The sequence below is a fragment of the Ambystoma mexicanum genome, chromosome 4q, assembly GCF_040938575.1.
Source record: "Ambystoma mexicanum isolate Mex_15411 chromosome 4q, UKY_AmexF1_1, whole genome shotgun sequence".
NCBI classification, from domain to species: Eukaryota; Metazoa; Chordata; class Amphibia; order Caudata; family Ambystomatidae; genus Ambystoma; species Ambystoma mexicanum.
The window spans coordinates 472028436-472046051 of record NC_090928.1 but is presented as its reverse complement, the minus strand read 5'-3'; positions in this window follow the sequence as shown (position 1 = coordinate 472046051).

The following is a 17616-nucleotide window of genomic DNA, read 5'->3' as shown; positions in this document are numbered from 1 at the left end:
AAACAATCCTCTGTCCTTATCCTCCTTGACCTTTCTGCTGCTTTCGACACTGTTAATCACCCCCTACTTCTCAACACTCTTTCCTCCTTTGGTTTCAAAGCCTCTGTTCTTAACTGGCTCTCCTCTTTCCTCTGCTCCTGCTCGTTCGCTGTCTCATGGGGCGGTCGTTCCTCGCCTACCGTCCCCTTGGAGTATGACGTACCCCAAGGTTAATTTCTCGACCCTTTCCTATTCTCTCTCTACACCTCTCTCCTTGTCCCTGTTATCTCTTCATTCGGTATTTATCACCATATCCAACTCTTCCTTTCCTTCTCTTCCTTCTCCTCTGACCTCCACCTTAAACTCTCTTCCTGTTTTACTGCCATTAAAAACTGGATGTAGGAGGCCACCAGGGGGCGCAGGCAAGATGTCCAGCTGAGCCCAGAATTCCTGTTCAAGCCCCGGGAACTCGACGGACAAGTAGGAGTAAGAGGACCCCAGCTCGCTCATGAGGCCAAGATAACGCTGTCGGAACCGAAGTCCAACAGAGCGGTCGAAGTCCGGGGTCCGAGGGTGCTCCCAGGCCTGAGTTACATGGCGAAGTGCTTGGGCGCCCCTCCCCCTCTGGTGCTCCACATCGTGCCACGGAGAGAGACAACGGGAGCAACAGTGAACGAACCGCCCGTGCCCCATCGGGCTCGCCGCATCTGGAGCCGTGGTCCTAGCAGCGCCCCCCCCTCTGTGGACGTACACCACCACCAGCGCGAGGAGCAGTGGGGCATACCAGCCCCTACAAGCCATTGGTGGGGCAAGCAACAGGAAAGACAGCAAGAAGGGGGTGCGGGCCACGCTACTGGAGGCAGCAGTACCGTCCTCCCTCTCGGTGGCCGCCCGCCCCTCAAGCTCACCACCAGCAGCTGACTCACGGCCCGACGCAGGAGCGCGCCTGCACCACGGTCCCCGGGGGGTGGCCAGGTAGGGTGGGGCCTGAAGGAAACACAAGGGGCTGCCCGGGGGAGAGCCTCCCACTGACACCAGCGACCCCCACGGCTTACATGGGGGGGCCTACTGTGCCATAGCGGAGTGACTCCCGTTAAAGGAGAAGGGCACACGCCCAGTGCAACTCAAGATTTCACAAGCCCTTGAGGAGGCCAAACCTGAGGAGGCGAGCACCAGCATGACCTCCCAAGCCCGGGCCGAGGTGGGAATGTGCCCAAACATTGGCTGGGGGGACCCAACACTGCAGAAGCACAGGCGATAAGGTGAGGAGGCAATTTGGAGGGGTCCCCGAGTGGATACTGTTGACCCCCGCAATACACATGTGGGGGCTCAACTAATCACTGAATTGCGGCCGCACCAGAGGGACAGATCCCACAAGCCTACGCACCCAGACACTGGTATCCAGCCTAGGGGGCCTATAACGCTGACCCCTGACCTTCAGGAAGCCACCAATAGATGCCCAGGGATGCCAAAAAGGGGCTCATCACCCCCAGCGGGTCCCCTAGCCAGCTTGGGCCATCGCGGGAACTCGCCGTTCTAACCCGCTAGTGAAGGAAACATGGGTGGGGCTCCCACAGCTGACTACCACCTAAGCTGGCACCTCAGAAGCGGGGTCACATAGAAAAGCACCATCTGCCCCGCAGAGGGCGTTGGCTCCACCTCCTCACTTCGGATAGGCCCCACACACTGTGTCCCAGCACCCCTTGGACTTTGAGGCAACACTGAGCTCTGCGCTGCCCATCGCAACAGGCCCAGAGGCATCCAGAGATCCCTGAAAAGAGACCCTGAAACTGGCGACAGGCGAGAAACCGGCGGCCCTCCTATGATCTAACCACCCTGTGGACCTACTGGCCACGGGTGGGATAGCCCGACCACTGGAGCCACCGAAATGCCAACTCGGGGAGAAATAGTTTCCGGTTGGTGGTATAGCTATCACCACACGTGTGACACAGGACCACCCCCACGCCAGACCTTGGCACGATCTACATGAGTTGGAAGGAAGCTCTCTAAAAAATTCAATTTCAAGCCGGCGAGAACCAGATGGCGTCCGGAGGCATACCCGCCCCATCCTCGGACCTAGGCGCGATCCAGAATAGCATCCAAATGATCCTAGAAGAAATCCGAGGGATAAGAACAGACATGGGGGCCAAGCTGGCAGACCTTACCACGAAAGTGACAACCCTGGAGGGTTCCATGTGATATTTTCGCCGCAAAAATATTGCGATGCAAAAATATCGCCATATTTTTGTGGCGAAAATAACACATGGACCCTGCGGGGGACACCCTCGCAACCCCCGCATCATTTTTTTATGTGCGGGGGACACCCCCGCAACCCCTGCACCTAATATTTTCACCACCAAAAATATCGCCTATGGCCGTTCCCGATGACCATATGTACAGCGATATTTTTGCTGGCGAAAATATTACCTGATACCCCCTGGAGGACCGCATCGAAGGGGATCGAAAACAACCAACTCTCCACTGCTCTCCTAGAGACCCAAATGGAAGCAAGGATCATGGAGGTCCAGGGGCGCGAAGAGGAACTACGATTCAAGGTCAATGACATGGAGCACCGGAAAGGAGAAATAATCTATGCATTTTTGGACTGGTGGAACCGGAGGGAGAGAACACGCTTGGTCTAGAGGGCAAGGTACACAACATCATAAGGATCATCCTGGGCACAGAAGCCGCTGAAGATATCAAAATGGACAGGGTTCATCGTGCCAGGGGTGGAGGCAAAGGCCTCGCTCACTGTTAGCAAGACGACACTACTACAGAGACAAGGCTAGGATCTTAAAGAAGGCCAGGACCCTTCGGAACATACAATACGGAGAGTCCAAGGTGGCCGTTTTCCAGGATCTCTCGGCCCTCACCTTGTTGATGAGGAAGAAATGTGGCAACCTTACCAGATGGCTCCAGGGGAGGGGGTTAGGTATCGTTGGGGCCACCCCTTCTACTTAGCATTCAAATGGAATGGAGAGAAGCACCACCTAGTATCCGAGGAAGACATCCAGAGGGTCACGGAAGAACTATTGAGCGACCGGGCTGGCCCCTCGGCCGACCGCGACAGAGACACGTGGGACCCGAGCCGCGGCCGAGTGGCCCAGACACTTTTAGGGGCAAGGCAAAGGTGAAAGGGGCCCGCAAGTTTCAGAAAATTAGACATCGATCTTCAGCTTAACAAAGCAGGAGCTCTAGATGTGTGCCCCACGGGTCGCTGGAGCAGCCCTGCCACCCAGGAATACTGGTGGTACTCGTAGGTAAGGCTGGAGCCTATTATACCCCATCCCCGAGTATCCCTCCACCGTGATGCCTGATGCCTCCTAAATTGCTGCATCCTTCCCCTTATTTGATGGCCAGCATTATTTGTGTTTGTAGCACCCTGCGAAATGCTTAAAGCCTTTTTTGAGACATTTATCTTGCAAATCCGCCATTACAGGCAACGTGGCCCGCATCGCTCCAAGATGGCTGCTACTTTCTAAGGTTCCGAGGTCAGCACACCTCTCCTCCGGTGCTATTCTCCGATTAGCTGCTAAATTCCACTTTAGCCAATCATTTGTCGCCGGCTGGCGAACGCGGGCTCCGAAGCAAGGCACAGAACCAAGGCACCTGACTGAGCTGACCGAGCGTGCCGGGCTGTGGTCTGCTCCAGGTCCTTGAATATCTACTTGCCGGATCTACCCTCCTGCGTTCCTGCCTAGCTATGTCTAACTGACTGTATGACTTCTCCTACGGTGAGACTATATTCATGTGCCTGATTCCCTGCCTAATCTTTGGTACCTGTAATTGGCGGAGTCTCTGTTGTACTGTTTGTAACCCAAACAAGCCTTACCTTTCTAGTCGATGCCACTTCGGTAGTCGATCTCTGCTCATGTTGCTCACCTGCATCCTGACACTTTATACCTGCTAACTCTTTTACTGTCTGCAACGACATCCACTTCTAATCAAATTGCATTCACTCTACAACTGTTTTTAACTGCCGTTCTTTCATACTGGCGTTCCAGTTATGCAATTAAGTGCTTTTAACCAGATATTCACTGTATTAGCTGTTACAGGACCCTCACCTGATCTAGGCCCGAGTAGTTGGTCTCAATGTAAGAAGCTTTAGACACTGTACTACCTTAATTGATACCCCGGAAGTAGACTATTTTTCTACCCGAACGCAGCACTATTTTGCTGTTAGATGCACAAACATTGTCCAATTGCAATCCAATTGTAGTGTCCAATTGTAGTGTAACCTAGTACTTCCCATCAACGTCTGTTCTAGTGCTCGCACGCACTGCTGTCTACCATCTTTGTGGATAGACTAACATACCACTATATCGATTTTGACTCATGCCACCTTATTCATTGCCTGCCTTTGTGTGCCTGTGTAGGCCTGACAAATCTGACTTGTGCCACCGTATTCATTGCCTGCCTTTGTGTGCCTGTGTAGGCCTGACAAATCTGACTTGTGCCACCGTATTCATTGCCTGCCTTTGTGTGCCTGTGTAGGCCAGACAAATTTGATTTGTGCCACCTTACTCATGGTTCAGCCTTTATGAGCCTGTTTAAGCCTGTCTAGCATGCACACTGAGAACCATCACACCTATATTGTATCACTGCACTGCTCCTGACCTTACTGCGCATCAGCACCCTCCAAACACGCATAACAGATCCGCTTCAGTGACCGGCATTTTAATTGTTAGTCCCCTTGTGTTACGCCATGCTGCTGTGGTCCCTTGCCAGCATTCTCCTCATACACCCGGTCCTCATAGGGTATTTAGTCAATGCAGATTGTGCCCTATCCCTCAGCACCATCGAGAATCTCCACTGCATCCCTACTACATATTCCCTTATGATGGTCCACAGCACATCTCCACTGACACACCTCTTCTCCCCCCGCACACTTACACACAACATTACAACTAACCCCACCATCGACATCTCCACCAACCCCAACCTCAATGCTCCTGCCTTGTGGCTCCAACATTTTGCCACAAAACCCACACCCAACCAACCTTGCTCACTCCAACTCAGGAATGCCAGACTCAGATCCAGACTGCCTCACATTCTGTGTGCCCAGCGCCACAACACTTCCAGCTCACGGCCCATCACACTGACCCTAACTGGCCACCCCGTGACTCCCCCTATTAAAGAACTAAAGGGAGCCCTCATTAATGCCAGATCCCTCACAGCCCACACCCTTGATATCGCAGATCTCATCACAGCCCAAAACCTCGACTTCATTGCCATCACAGAAACCTGGCTACATGCTGCCTCAGGCCCGCTTCTAGCCCTCGCCATCCTTGATGGTTACTCCACACTTAGAAACGACCGCCAGTCCAATCTATCCAAAGGGGGTGAAGTTGCATTTATATATAGGGACAACATCAATATGAGACTCATCCCCAACACTCAATTTAGCTCTGCTGAATCTCTCTCAGTGAAACTATCCTTATCCCCAACCAACATAGCATCACTACACCTCATTTATAGACCACCAGGACCTCTCACCTCCTTCGCAGAGGATATTACTTCCATCCTTACTGATAACAGTATACCCAACTCACAAGTGCTACTAATGGGCGACATCAACATTGGCCTATCAGACCCAAAGGTTGCTAGTATCATCTCTAACTTAGGCTTTCAGCAACGCATCCTCGAACCTACCCACAACAAGGGTAGAACACTCGATTGGATTGTAGACTTAAACTGTAATACATCGATAAACTGCAACTCCGCCTGCGCCTGGTCCGATTAGCACATCATTATATTTCAGCTGCCAGCCACCAACCCCTGCCCCAAACCTATCATAGCTCCCCCTATTCCCACCAGGAACAAAAAGGACATTACTAGGGACAAGCTACTCCCACTCATCTTACCCATTCTTAACAAGTGTGCCACACAGCATAACGACCCCACTGTCTTGGTGGATACCTTCAACCAAACATTGCTCAAAGCTATTGACACCATAGCTCTGCTTAAACTACGGAAAGCTAAACAACAAACCCATCTGAATTCGTGGTTCACCCCACAACTCAGAGCTTTGAGCAAAGAAAAACGTAAGGTGGAAGTACTTTGGAAAAGTCTCCATTGTGCCTCCAACAAAGATAACCTCTTCATTGCATCCCTCAATTATAAGGAAGCGATCATTCAAGCAAAAAAAGAGACTTACAACCAGCGTATCTCGCAAGCTGAATCCAACACAAAGGAGTTATTTAAAAGACAGCACATGGTGCAACAATATCCAAAATGCTCTGCTCACCAAAATAGCTACCTTACAAGCCAAAATCAATGCCAAACAAAACTCCCTCCTTACCGCCTCCCTAACTAAACTCCCTGCACCCAAGACAGCCACCACCTTCACCCAGACTCCATTTAGCTTTGTACCCCTCACCATATCAGAGTCGAAAAAATCATTAGCAATCTTAAACCTTCCAACTGCCAAGGTGACTCCTGCCCTGCATCGATCATCAAGGAATCGGCACATGACCTTGCCCCCTACATTACCACCTTCATCAATTCCTGATTTCATTCTGGTATTGTCCCTAACAATTTGAAGGACACATGGGTCATCCCCTTGCTGAAAAAACCTACATTGGATCCGTCAATACCGACCAATTACAGACCCATCACCACGGTCCTGTTCCTTCTAAAAATATTAGACAGAGCAGCCTATTTACAGATAGAGAAGTATCTAGAAACTAACAATTTACTCGGCACAGGACAATCTGGTTTCAGACCTAAGCATGGGACAGAAACAGCCCTTTTAGATCTCAAAACCCAAATAGAGGACTTAAAAGACAATGGCAAACTAGCCCTTTTACTACTTCTGGACCTCTCTGCAGCTTTCGATTTGATCAAGCACCAAATCCTCTGCCAACATTTGAAATCAGCCGCCCACTTCTCTGATAATGCCACTAACTGGATTAGCTCCTTCCTGGACAATAGACACATGAGAGTATTCTCACCTACCTCATCGGCTGACCCATCCCCAGTCCCCTGTGGAGTGCCACAAGGGTCGTGTGTATCCCCTACACTTTACAATGTATTTACCAAACCTTTGTTTGATGTGCTTGACTATCCGGGTTTCACCTACACCAACTATGCAGATGACACCCAGATACTCATCCCTATCACTGGTGACTACATTGCAGACTCAAAAGCACTGAACGACATCTACCAAGTTGTCCAAGCCTGGATGGCCCAACATGAGCTTTGTCTTAATGACGACAAGACAGAGCTCCTCATCCTGGGCATCCAACAAAGACTCAATAAACTGGACCCCTCTTTCAGTACCTTCAACATCGATGGCAATTCCATCAATGTTGCCAACGATACTAAAATATTGGGAATCTACCTTGACTCTACACTCTCCCTCCCTAAACAGACAAACCAATGCAGTCGTCGCTGCCTCAGCCTACACATGCAAGCTGATCACAGCATGCCACCCTTTCCTCTCCACTCAGAACTGCATCACCCTTGCTAGGACATTGGTTATGTCGAAACTGGATTATTGCAATGCACTCTATCAAGGCACCAACCAACGCAACCTCAACAAACTACAGATCACTCAAAACAATGTGATTAGAGCTGCCCTCAATATTCCCAGATCTGCACATATCACTGAAACAAGGGAGAGCCTACACTGGCTCTCAGTTGCCCAAAGGATATCACTCAAATCACTGGCCCTTACTCACAAATGCGTAAACAATCTAGCCCCCATCTACCTAGCCTCTCGATTCTCTCAGTACACTCCTGCACGGTCACTCAGATCTTCCCAAGCACATTGCCTCGCAATCCCTAGATACAAGCTACAGACGACAGCCGGTGGTGTTAGCTTCCCAGTCCTAGCCGACAAACTCTGGAACTCACTGCCACTCACCATTAGAACCTTGCCTTCTCCTACCCTTTTCAAACACAAAGCCAAGTTGTGGCTATCCTCTTTGTGACTGACTGTAACTGTATTATATTGCCCTTCTGAATGTTTTTTTGACTGACTGTAACTGTATCCTTGCCATTCATTTACCTTTGTGCTGTAAGATATGCGCCTGGTTGCCCTCAGGCCTGGTGCGCTATACAAATAAATAAAATACAAATACAAATACACCCCTCCTCGACATCCGAGAGACATCTAAAATGAATTGGGAGCCATGATCCAGTTCTTGGTCTGGAATTGCCTCTGGCATGCGGTCACGCATGAGAGCACTGGTGGGGCCGAGGACCGAGGATCCTAGACACTAAAGTTCAAACACCACGTTTGTGCTGGGTTCGCTCCCGAGTTGGGGGAGCCTGTTGATGTTCGCTATTTAAAACCGGGGCACACTCTGGCCCGTGGTCCTGTCAAAGAAATATTAATAGAATGGGCGGAGGAGATGGGGCAGCACTCACAAGATTTACAGGGGAGACCCACTGGCAGACCCAGGTGGGCAATAGCTTCGACAGAAAGTTGAAGCTGGGGGATCCTCGACAAACCGAGATACCCAGGGTGGGGAAAGAAGCCCTGGTGGTTTGTTGATCTTTCCGGACAATTGTCGTGGGATGAAGACGAACGCCTCGAATAGTGGGAAGAAAGGCTGGATAGGCACGCTCAACGTCAAGGGCCTAAACTCTCAAAATAAAAGATCACTGACCAGTAACATGTTCCGCAAACAACAGCTGATGGTACTCCTCCTCCAGGAAACCCATTATAAACAGGGGAAAGAGTCGCCAATTAAAGGAAAAGTAATTGGGAGCAATTTCTGGTCCTCCCACAGAAACTCAAAGAAGGAAGGGGTGGGCATTCTTTTGAACAAGACATTCCACCTCACAGTCATAGAAACCAAGAGGGGGTTGGGGGACGATTCCTGGGGATCAAGGGCACATGTGAGGGTGAACGCATTACTCTGGCCACCCTATATGTGCCCAACTCAGGCCAAATAAGATTCCTGACCCAGATCTTCAGGTTAATGAACAAATGGGCGGAGGGGGCCATGATATTAGGGGGTGATTTCAACCTGATAATGGACCCCAAATTGGACTGGTGGACGGCAAGAGGTGCTGGGTCGAGGGGTATCACCAAAGACAATCTTGCTCTGCAGTCTCTCCTGAAGGAACACTAATGGGCAGACGTGTGGCGCAAGGCGTGGCCAGACCCGGGGGGATACACTTTCTTCTCTTCCCCACACTACACCTACACGAGATTGACCTGCTCTTAACCTCGGAGGAGAGCGAGGGGTTGCCTGCTCCCCAGGTTAGAAGCAATAACATGGTCTGACCACGAGCTGTTGGTGGCAAATTGGTCGCTACCCATGTCGCCGAGATCCTCCCGATGGCGTTGCAATGACACGTTCCTGAGAGACCCAGTCTTTAGAGACTTCCTAAGGAATGAGATGGTAGCCTACTTCGAGACAAACGATAATGGGGAATCTGACATGGTGATGATTTGGAAAGTTGCAAAGGCCACCTTCTGGGGTTTCCTGATAGCTGAGGGCTCCAGGCGCAAGCTGGAGAGAGGGCTTTTTGAAAACAGTCTCTGAGAAGAACTAAAGGCCCTGCGTGCAAGGCTCGTTCTCAACGGGGAAGACAGGGAAACCCTCCTGGTAGAGATGCAAGAGAAGAGACAAGTACTGCACATGGTTCTCATAGGGGGGGTGGTTAAGAAATTGAGATACACACAACAGAGGTACTACGAAGGGGGGACAGAGTGGGGACTCTCCTGGCATGTAGAGCCAGAGGATGTAGAATGGACCAGAGGGTGGGACTGGGACCCACCCGCGACAAAGAGGGCAACTAATGCAACAAGAAGAAGCAAATAACAGAATGCTTTGTTGACTTTTACAGGGAACTCTACACAAAACAAGGGGGGGAATCAGTGGAGGAAACCCAGGCATACCTTGCAGAACACCCGTTGCCCCGACTGACCGAGTCAGAGTTACAGGGGCTGGAAGGGGATATATCAGCGGAGAAGGTGAAAGGTGCTGTCAAAAGGCTGAAAGTGGGAAGGTTTCCGAGGGAAGATGGGTATACAGCAGATTTCTATAAACAGTGTCAAACCATACTAGCAGAACCCCTTGACAAATTGTTCAATCAAATTGGAAACCAAGACACAATCCCACTCACCTTCCTAAAGGCCCTCATCACCTTAATAACCAAACCTGGCAGAGATCTGGCAGACGGCGGATCATACAGACCTATTTCCCTCCTGAATCTGGACGCTAAGATCTTTGCCAGAATTCTGGCGAATCAACACAAGGGATGCCTCCCCCATCTGGTCCACCCGAATCAGGCGGGATTTATCCTCAGTAGGCAAGGCTCCGACAGCATGCGCAAAACCCTTCATGTGCTAACCTAAAAGGCGGTCCGAGACGAAGGGGCCCTGCTGCTGACACTGGACACAGAAAAAGGCCTGTGAGAGGGTTAGTTGGGGATTCATGGGGAGGTTCTCTCTGAGGTGGGGATGGGACCAAGATGGCTGGGCTGGTTGTCGGGGGAGAGGTACGAAAAAGGGTTGCCCACTGCCCCCCCTGATATACGTGTTGGTTATGGAGCCCTGGGCGATCTCAGTCCGAAAGAATGAGGCAATCAACTGGGTTCTGATAGGAGACTCCCACTGTAAAATTAGCATATTCGCATACGATGCGCTCCTCTACCTCACTAAACCAATCGTCGGTTTCCCAGGTGCTGCAGGGCCTAGCGTGCTATGGAAAACTCTTGGGATTTAAGGTTAACCTGAGGAAGTCGGTGGCATTCATAGGGGGAAATCTTTCAGAGGCAAAGACAGAGTACGTGGGGGAGCTCCCCTTTCAACTCCAGAGGGACGGGTCCGATATCTGGGAGTTGGAGTCACAGGCGACCCTACAGACCTCTTCCCCAATAAGTTCACCCCACTCTGGAGAGAGATGAAAAGGGATGTAGAGAGATGGGCAAGCTTGGGTCTTTCATGGATGGCACGTCTTAACCTGATTAAAATGGTGGTCCTCCTCAAATTCCTATTCCTGTCACAGATGCTCCCCATCCAGGTGTCCAAGACCTTCGTAACGGAAATAAAACAAACTCTTTTGAGATTCCTCTGGGCGGGCAAGAAGGACAGGATTTCATACGAGGTCCTAACGAAACCCAAAGAGGACGTAGGGGTGGGGTTTCCGGACATCGAAACATACTACTGGGCTGCCCAGTTGAGGATCCTGATAGACCATTTTAACCATTGAACGGAAAAGCAGTGGGTGGCAATGGACAATAAGGTACTCACCCCGGTCACGCTAGATGAATGGTAATGGGTCCCGAGGTCACGTATCCCAAGAAGGGTCCTACACCACCCGGTGTTGGGGGTCTTGTGGTAGATCTGGAGGGAAGGAAGCTATTATAGATGGCTCACCACCTGGCCCTCACTGCTGAGTTGTATTTGGGCCCCCGTGTTCATAGATAAAATAGCCGAACCGGCCACATACCAACAATGGTACGAGGCAGGTCTTACTAGGGCAGGCCATTTGTGGGTGGAGGGATCCTTCATGCCCTTACTAGATCTGGAGGAGGCCCTGGGGGTGGGCAAATTTTCACCGTTTCGCTACCTCCGTCTGAAGGGAGTCCTCACTGAACCTTCATGGGGAGACACCCTCTGGAGAAACCTGACAAACTTTGAGAAAATGCTAATCTCCACACGCGGCGCCAGGGGGGTCTTCTCACGCCTCTACAAACTCCTCTTGTACTCGGCCCCTGGGGAACCCCCTCCTGCCCGGACACAGTGGGAAAGGGACCTGGGAGGGGCAATTGACGACAAAAGGTGGTCCAAAATGTGTATCCAAGCCAACCGATCAACGACCTTGCTTCAATACCGACAACAGGCCCTGAAGATACTGCATAGGTGGCATTATCTCCCCCAGAGGATTGCTAGGATGAGGACGGGATATGACCTACGCTGCTGGAAATGCCAGAAACTAAAGGGTGACTATATACACATGTGGTGGAAATGCCCCATGGTCCAGACATACTGGGGTGAGGAACTATCCTGGATCAAAGGAGTGGATGGGGTGGGCAGGTCCCTGTGCCCCTGGCTTCTCTTCTTTGGAATTGATGTAGGGGATGATCACGAGGAAACCCAGGGCCACATGCTACAGGCCATGCTGGTGGCGACTAGGTGTTGTCTGGCCCAAAAGTGGAAGAGCCTGCACATGCCAGGAGAAAAAGACTGGGTTAACAAGGTCCGGGCCATTTACGACATGGAGTTTCTGACACACCTCATTGATGAATCAAGGACTAATATTGAAGATCTTTGGCTCTCCTTCTTTGAGAAGTATGAACACCTGGCCTGAAAGGACAATGGCTCGCCCCGGGACCAACCCGGATACTGGGGGCCAAAGGGGGGATACCCCGACCACACAAGGTACTCTATAAGTGAACACCCCACAGGGACTGCAAAAAGCCAAGCCCAAGACACCAGTGTGCAAAGAACTAACCGACTGCGCCTTGAAAAGTGGTCCATGAGCTCGTTGGATGAATTAGATATCAATGTTCGATCTATGGCTGAGGGTGATAGAGGGGAGGGCCAGGGATGAGGGTTGTTGTTAAAATGTTTTTGAGGGGAATATTGATGAAAAATAATGTACGATGTGACAACCAGAAAATGCCAATAAAATACGATTTTCAAAAAAAGAAACAATGTCATCCCGCTTTCTTTCTCTCAATACTGATAAGACTGAAGTCTTATTCTTTCCCTCCAACACTCTTCCGCCTTCCTCTCCTCCACCCTTCATTCACTTCCCCCCTCTAATCTTACCATCTCTGCCCACGCTCGCAATCTAGGCATTCACTTGGACTCCTCCCTCTCCTTTTCCCACCATATTTCTCTTACCTCACGCGCCTGTCGCTACCACCTTTTCAATATTCGCAAAGTCTGCTCTTCTCTCACCTTCCATGCCACTAAACATTTAATCTCCTCCCTTATCTTCTCTTGCCTCTTCTATTGCTCCTCTTTACTCTTTGGACTACCTGCTTCTCATCTTGGCCCCCTCAAATTTATCTACCACTCAGCCGTCCATACCCTCTGTCCCCTTGCCCCTCATGACTCCATTTCTTCTTCGCTTTCTTTCCTTGGCTGGGTTTGCTTTCACTCCCAACTTAAATTTAATTTCCTCTGTCTAGTCTTTAAATCTCTCCATGATCTTGCTCCTCCTATCTCTCCTCTCTCCTCTCTTTCTATACTCCTTCCCACTCCCTTCGTTCTGCTGATCACTTCCTTCTCACCGTCCTTCCTTCCCCATGTGCCTCCTCCCATTTCCGCTCTGTTCAGCTAGTAGCCCCGTGCACTGGAACTCCTTACCTCTCTCAATCCTCCTCTATACCTATCTTTTCCTCCTTCCGTACATCCCTGAAATCTCTCCTTCTCCATTCCCTGCCCTGATACCTTTCCCACCTCTCACTCTCTCTCCTTCCCTCACATCTTCCCTATGTACCTCTCCGTACCCGCCCCCTTCCCCGTACCCACCCTCATCTTCACCCTTATATCCTTTCTATTTCCCTCCTCCTTCCCTTCTTCACCCCTTCTCTCTTCCCTCACAGATTAATTCCTCTACTTACCGTTTTATTGGTTTGATTCATGATTGTAAATTGCTTCTACTGTTATAATGTTCTATGTATTTTGTTGTTATAATGTAAACTGATTTGGCTTAAAGTGCTATATAAACACAATAAATACAAATACAAATACAATAATGTACTCTTTATATAATTCACACGCAGAAGGAACAGGTGACCTGAAACCTGCACAAGCAGACCCAGAGATGGGTGAGACCACTCCAAGTTGGTAGACAGGCTAGATGAAGGCTTGTACAGCCCCCTGAGCCTTATGGGAACCTAGTCATTCCTAACTGTGCCCCAATTACAGGACACAGGTTCAGACCCTTAACAGATGCCCACGTCAGTGTGAGGCGGGAGAGCACTACAAAAGACAGAGAACCCAGTCAGTCAGTATAGAAGGTTGGAGAAGGGGAGGGAGTGTAAAGACTAGAGCAGGTGTATCTGTACTGCTACCCACTATATGGTTGGGGTAAAGGCACTGAGGCACACCAGCCAAGGCTCTCAAATGGTAAATGTGGATGAGCAACCAAGGCTGAGACACAAAGAAGCTGATGCAGTCTGGTTCCTAGGTACTGTGGCTCCCCAAGCTCCCACAAAAGGAATGTCCACACACTATGTTAGGTGCTACCCTAGTTCTTTTATTAACTAACATAAAGGTTATGTGGATATATACAAATAATTAAGACTCACTTTTGTACTATGAAATTCTACTCAAATAGTTAACACAATATATACATTACTATTTGGTACCACAGTTATACTTAGTTCAGCAATAATGCACCAACTGGTAACAGTTATTAAAAAGCATAAACAATTACTAAACATTGTTTAACCCCACAGCCATGGATGCAGAAATGCAGGTAATACGTTAAAACGCTGGCAGAATACTTTTCAGGGTAAAAAGGCAATTATGTGCAAAGTTGCCCCCACCTGGACAACCTGTAAGAAAAGGTAAGGTATACTTTGCTTTTATGTTAATGCCCAGCCCTTATGTGATCATTAATTGTCTGCTTTTGTTTTTACAGATACCACCACCCCAAAGTACCTGGGAAGCAACAGGAGAGCCGGGCCCAATACAATCTGGGACCCTTGGATGGACCCTGAAGTAGGAATCCCTTTTTCCTCGTCACAGTTCCTTGGTTGCCATGGAAGGCGAAGTGGTGGATTCCCTCAGCTTTACTCGATGATGACCTTTGAAGATGGACCCCATCTGAAAGAAGTCAGTGGTTCGTCATCGTCGAGCAGGAGAAGGAAACCAAACAGTGTTAGAAAGGCAGCAGTGAAGCCCTGTTGCAGTTATCTCCTTGTTTATTTATTTTTAGTTGTTGTATAGCGTTACACGCCCATAGGCCTCAAAGCACACACAAAAGGACAAACAAAGGAGTGGAGCATGAAGAAGCACAAAAAAGAGGAGTCTAATCCAAGGAATTAAAAAGAGTCCTGATCGCTTTCCTGAAAAAGGTCAATGAATGAGATGACTTAAGAAGGAGGGGTAAGGAATTCCATTCTAGGGGAACCCTAACTTCGAAACAAGTACCTCCAAACTTCTCCAGGCGGTAACAAGGTTGGGTTAGGAGATATGAATAGCTGGAGCGCAGTGTTCCTAAAGGCTTAACATGAGAGATTCTTTTTTTCCAAGTAGCAAGGTGCAACTGAGTGTCGACCTTTAAAAACAAGGGACAGAGTCTTGTATCTCAACCTCTCCTCAACCAGCAGCCAGTGACGTTTTCTCCTAAGATTAGAGACATGGTCACTCTTAGCGAGACCAACGACCGCCCTAACGGCACTGTTCTGTATCGTCTGTAGGCACTTAAAATTAGCTTTATAGGTGCCAATAAGTAGGCTGTTGCAATTATCCAGGCAGGATTTGATTAACATTGTGGCCAGAAGGGAGTTGTTTTTAATGTTAAGATAGGGAACCATCTGATGGAGGAGTTTGATAATAAGACCACAAGAGGAGTGAACGTTGGAGACATGCTTTTTCATATATAATTCAGAGTCAAGAGTTCCCAAGGTTTTTACACTTTTGGAGACAGGAATAATATTGTCCATGATGATAAACTGAGAGAATGTTGCATCAATTTTCTTAAGACGTGGCAGTGAGTCAAATATGATCAGCTCTGTTTTACTGTTATTTGCGGTCAAGGAATTGTAGACCATCCACTTCTGGATTTCTTGGTAGAGATTGTTCACAGTATTATTATCATTTTCATATGTATCAAACAATGAAAAAAGATCTGTGTGTCATCAGCATAATTAGCATACTGGACACCTATGCTGTCTAGAAGATCCAGAAGTGGTCTGAAAGACATGTTGAACAGAATGGGAGGCAGGCATGAGCCCTGCAGCACACCGCAGGAGGAAAGAAATGGAGAGGCTTCAAACTTTGCAGCTGTCACCCCCGATGTTCTCGGACCTAGGAAAGATGTAATCCATTTAGCTGCCCCTCTGAGCAGTTGACAATGTTAAGGAGTCTTTCATGTAACAGATCGTGGTCGATCAAGTCAAAAGCTGCAGAGAGGTCCAGCAACATAAGTAATGCAGGGTGACCTCATTCAACGATTGCAGAAATGTTAGACATAAGGTTCAGTAGGACAGTCTCAGTCCCGTATGGAGCCCTGAAGCCAGACTGATGAGTGCTCAGGTATTAGCCTCTACACATTTTTGCAATTGTAAGTATGCAGCTCTATCAAGAATTTTACTCAGAAACGGTACATTAGAAATTAGGCAATAGTTTTAGGCAATAGCAGGGTCCAAGGATGGTTTTATTTTTCAATAAGGAGTAATCCATGCATTCTTCATTGAAGCTGGCACCATATCCCAAGAGAAAGACATATTAATCACCCTGTTGATCCATGGAGTGATATAATCCAGGGCATCACTCAAGATGTTGGTAGGTCAAGGATCCCCTGCACAAGTAGTGGGCTTAAGAACCCTAATACTGTCAGGGATCTCATATTCTGAACAGTCTTGGAAATCCAAGTTCAGAATAGATGGCAGAAAAGAGGGTTTAAAACAGGTATTAGGTGTCGGGTTTTTTGTACCATTAGCTGAAAGAAGGCATTGGTTCACAATATTGGACTGGTGGCTGGATATTTTAGCCCAGAATTCCTCTGGAATATTTTTGAACAATTTCCCAATTAGGAAAAGATTTGGTTTTGTCGATACGCGTATTATAGTTACCTCCCTTGGCTTCAATAATAGCTTTCTTATTGGCATGACTGGCAGCTTTATATTTATTCAAGGTGAAATGTTAGGATTCTTTCGCCACTCACGTTCAAAGGCCATTTTAGTTTTCCTGGCATGTGTGATATTGTCAGTGAACCAGGATTTTCCTATGGTTTCTAATTTCACAGTTTTTACATTTTCTGGGGCCAAAATATCAATGTATTTGTATTTGTTTATTTATTTATATAGCGCGCTGCACCCTAGGGCATCAGGGCGCTGAGCAAGAATTTGGTTACAAACATGACAAATTACATTTTGTTACATTAGTTGGCAAAAAAACGACAGTTTACATATACTTGTCAGGTGTGGGGGTGAGGAGACAAAAGCAATGCAAGTTATGTTACAGTTCCAGCTAAGGAGTGTGCCAAGTGGATAGGGTACACTGAAGGGATATTTATACATTAAATGCATTGCAGCAGCCAGGAGGATATCTATACATTATGGACTTACTGGATAGAGCTAGTCAGGGCTAGGCTGATCGTGTCAGGTTAGAGGGGAGAGTTTGGTCATTGATCATGTGCAATAAGCCATTGTTTGACATTGGCTTTGAAGGACAGGACGGAAGGCACATCTCTAAGGTTGTCTAGGGGTGAGTTCCAGAGTTGAGCTGCCTTGACTGGGAAACTGACGCCACCAGTCATTTTGAGTTTGAAGTTAGGTACTTTTAAGCTGTTGGATTGGGCTGATCTAATGGGTCTCTTAGCTATGTGTTTGGTGAATCTGTCTGCCAGGTAGATGGGGGCCTTGTTGGAGAGGCATGTATGTGTGATATTAAGTGCCTTGAGTTTAATTCTGTCGTTTGTGGAGAGCCATTTGATGGCACGTCTTTCATGAGAGATGTGATAAGATTTGGGTAAGCCTAAGGCTGATCTT